At 32.1% G+C, this 4,162-nt stretch overlaps 1 long non-coding RNA gene across 2 annotated transcripts; it reads left to right on the plus strand.

Annotated features, from left to right (window-relative positions):
- Positions 1–318: 318 nt before the first annotated feature.
- On the plus strand, positions 319–3,959 carry LOC109222077. 2 transcript variants are annotated; one of them, XR_002067350.1, is made up of 5 exons: positions 319–446; positions 660–697; positions 1,288–1,415; positions 2,676–2,761; positions 3,588–3,959. It is a non-coding gene; the product is annotated as an uncharacterized LOC109222077 (long non-coding RNA). The 2 variants fall into 2 exon arrangements; XR_002067351.1 differs by lacking the exon at positions 1,288–1,415 and having other exon boundaries at positions 325–446.
- Positions 3,960–4,162: the final 203 nt, after the last annotated feature.

Below are 4,162 nucleotides of genomic sequence, written 5' to 3' on the forward strand. Positions count from 1 at the left end.
AGTTATTTTTTTTTTTTTTGAATATAGTTAATTATAAGATATCTATATTTATTAATTCAAATAGAATAACTAACTAATTCAAAATTTAAAAAGGTTTTTTTAGTTAAAAAGATAGTTTATTTTGTCTTTACAGTGCCACTTGGCTTTTTGTGATTATGCTACTTATCTTAATAATATGCTTTTGCCTCTCCTTTTTTCTGTTATATAGAAAAGAGAAGTTGATCGACCAAGGGGGCAAAATTACCATTTTACCTTGCCATTTGATTTTATTTTTTCTATTTCTATTTCTATTGGTTGATCAAGAGCAAATCTCTTATTTTTAGTTCCCCAAAGTAATAATATGTGGTTCAGCAAATACAGACACAATTCTAGAAGAATTTCTCTTATGAGAATAAGAAACCCTTGGTTGTTTCATTTGATTTTTCTTCATGGTCTTTCAAGTTCAGGTAATCTTTTCTCTCAATTTTTGCTTTAGTCTTCTCCCAGTTCTTTTCAAAATTTTCAATTTCATGGCTAAAATTCATTTTTGTTTTTCTACTATGTTCTTGTTCATCTATTCATCTCCTTGCTTTTGTTTCTCTCTTTCATTATTAAAATGTTCCTTTTGCATAATCTCTTTATTTTTCTTCTGATTTTCAATGATTACTTCTTTTTTCCAGTTCTTTACATCTTCTCGGCTGGGCTGTTCTAATTTCAGGTATGAGCTGTCTCAATTTTTGCCCACTTCTAATTTCTCTTCAGTCTTCCAAATTTCATTGCTGGAATTCGTGGCTGATGTCTTTAATAGAGAAAGAGGTAGAGTTTCGGAAGGTTTGCTATGCGTAAAATGTAGTTGGGAGATTGGGGTAGAAACGATGAACAAAAAGATTATAGTAGTAATTTCATTTGCTTTTGACTTCTTTTTAATTTTATTTTTTCGTTTCTATTGATTAGAAAGGTAATTTTCTGTTTCCACCATCTTCCTCCAATTCTTCCATGTACTTTTCTCTGTTACTATCTTTAATAAAAGCTTTTATCGACTGATCCAAATTTTGTAATTGTAGATGAGCATGTTTTTGAAATATTCTGCTTCTTATGATCACATTAGTTCTTTTGAAATTAGTGTATTTTAGTTGATGTTACTTCAGTACTCTTTGACCAAAGAGTAATCGTCTAGGTAGAGAGAGGAGTCAATGTTGCTTCATCTCCTTTTTTTTCACACCATAAGAAAGAAATTTGAATTCGTAATGCATCTCCATGCTCAACAAGATACACCAACCTCGGAATGTTTTGCTTTCAATCTTACAGATTTTCTGATGGAGCTTACTCCAAGTGTTAGTTGAGAACTCCGATGGAGCTTACTTTAAGTCTCGGTTGGAAACTCTGATTGTATGCATTCACACGGTCATTTGATAATGAAGTATTTGCAGTTACATGTAAGTTTGAATTTTACCTCATCAAAATTGATGTTTTCTTCAAGAAACATAACTGAGGAAGTTTTCATTGAAAACTTTTTGCATTACTTAATTAGTTTAACTATTCAGCAAACAATTTGGATGTTATTGTGAATTTTTGGGTGCTGAGTGAATCATGGATTACAGTTTCTGGGTTGGTGGTCTCTTCTGATATGATAAATTTATGATATGGGTAACAAATTTTTTTACCTTTTTTCTTGCCACATTTGTGACATATTATTTTAAACTGGTATTATTATGAAGATTTGCCAAGAGCATTAAATAGAATCTCTTATTGCTTTTTAGGAAAGAAGAATATCAGGGTGAGAATATCATGCATGCCTATCATTTCCTTGAAATTGACTTCTAAGGCATGTACCAAGTTTTTACAACCAGTATGAATGGATCTTTGACTTTTATTATTTTAAGCTATTGCGAATTTACTTGTACGCAAACAGTTGTGGAAAAAAAGAATCTACCTAATAATCCTTTGTGACTTTCACCTCTTATTTGTGAGACTGACAATTTCTTTTAATTTAAATAGATTGTAGAAAAGCAGTGCAATATACCTTCTTATTACTAATGCACACCTTTGAAGAAAATAATACTTCTCATTTTCTTTTTAATATATGTGTTTGTATACCACCATTTAGAACTATATTGTGTGTCGCTATTATGAGACAGATAGTTTTGTGACTGTCAATGATTCTCCATGTAATTGAGGTTAGTTGTTGAACTACAAAGAGCTGGCTTGGTTTGTCGTTTCAAATATTTTTGGGTAGTTTAGAAGACAACATTTGTGACAAGGCTCAACTGGAGAGCAATGTCTTATTGTCGAGTCACTGAGAAGAAGCCTGCCAGATTATTGTGCTTCAACTACTTTATTCCGTTCGACCTGTTCGTTTTTTGGCACTAAGATTCAAATAGCATTTTGGTCATCTAATATAGCTGACGTAGCATATCAGGGTTAGCTAATTCAACGTGGCCTCCACTCCTACAGCCACTGCATAGTTTAATTCCACTGCACGGGGTTCTACATTTTCATTTGCTTTAGATACTTTTCCCAATTCTATACTTTTTGTTCTTATCCTTCTACTCAGATTGATACAATCTCCAGATTAGCTACTCATCTTTCTAGCCATATCTTGTGAAATATTCTTTTCCTCTCTTACTATTAATTCTTTAATATAAGGTTTTCTTTGTTTCTAAGGTTATGCTTTGTTCTTTGATTTTTCGTTGTAGGTTGTCGGATACACTTCTAGATTTTGATTGTTATCTTCCAGTTTCCTATTCAAATAGAGAAAATCCTCAGATTGTTCCTGCAGAATGTAAGTACTTTCGAAAGTTATTGAATGGGAGTATTAAGGTATTACCCCTTGAATAGTATGCAGAGCCTGAGGTTTTAAGATCATTAAGGTGATGAATAGGTGGCTTTATTATTTAATCATTTTACAACTTAACGGAAGAAGAAGAAGAAGAAGAAAGAAAGAATTTATTCCCATCAGCTTGCACCTTAGATGTATTGAATTTTGCATCTCCTTTAATATGAGTGAATGATGCTAGCTGCTACTTCCTATATTTGATGGTGTGGACAGTAGACTCTAACATAACTGATAACTACTTTTGTGTAATATTAATTGCTTTGATGGATACGAGACAATAGTTTTAAGGTTCTCTTTTAACTGTGATTTCCTTTAAACATATGAAAAATAATTAAATATCTGTAATGAATCCAAGAGAGTGCTGTTAGAACTTGATATTCTTACTTTATTCGTAGGATCTTATAGATTTGCAATGGGAAAAGATACTGCTTTCTATATTCGGTGTTTGAAGAGTTTTTCGAAAATAATTCTGGAAGAAGTTTGTGGAAATGTTTTGTAAGAATGTTTCTGGAAACAATTCTTATTTCGATGATTGTTATTGTAAAAATAATTTTGAAAAATTAACTATATTTGATTGGATAGGATTATTAAAGAGCGCGAAAACTGAAATGCGACCTATCAGTTAGATGAACTTTTAATCAAAATGATAAATTTTAATCTCATGTGCGCCACCGGTAAAAATTTGCATGCAACTTCTACTGGATTGACTATTAGCATCTTTACTTACCTACTACACCAGATTTTTGACCATATTATGTTGTATATTTGGCAGGACCTACCAACTATCCCATCAAAAGTTTGTTGCAGTTGATATGTCTTTTGGAGGAAGAGAGAAGACAAATCAAACTCCAGCTAACGCAACAAGAAGTTCTCGGTTGTTCAGATCTCAAAAAGACGCGAGCTCGGATGGGAGCTAACAGGTTGAAGGAATTACAGAGAACTGCTACTTGAACTTCTTTATAAAGTCTACTTGATGGTTTTTACATAGAGCCTGATTGAAATTTGTAAGTTATTAAATCTTTTTACATTGTAATGTATTCATGAGGGGAGTTCTCATCAAATACTTAGATATACTTCGTCTCTTGCCCAAATTGAACGCCATTTTTATTAACTTCCTAATGTGAACTTTTGATCTCTCCTTAAATTTGCTGCATCCTTTTCATGTACATGATGGCTTTGTTTTCTATCAAACTTCCAACACCAGGTCCTATGAAATAAGAGTTGATATGACTGCTTTTATAGACGATAATAAATCGTTGACAGAAAATCTAGGCACCATGTTGGTTCTATTATCGTTTAAATGACTTGTGTCTCCATCTTTTTATATACTGATTAACATGCCTAAGT

Source organism: Nicotiana attenuata, unplaced genomic scaffold, assembly GCF_001879085.1.
Source record: "Nicotiana attenuata strain UT unplaced genomic scaffold, NIATTr2, whole genome shotgun sequence".
Lineage (NCBI taxonomy): Eukaryota > Viridiplantae > Streptophyta > Magnoliopsida > Solanales > Solanaceae > Nicotiana > Nicotiana attenuata.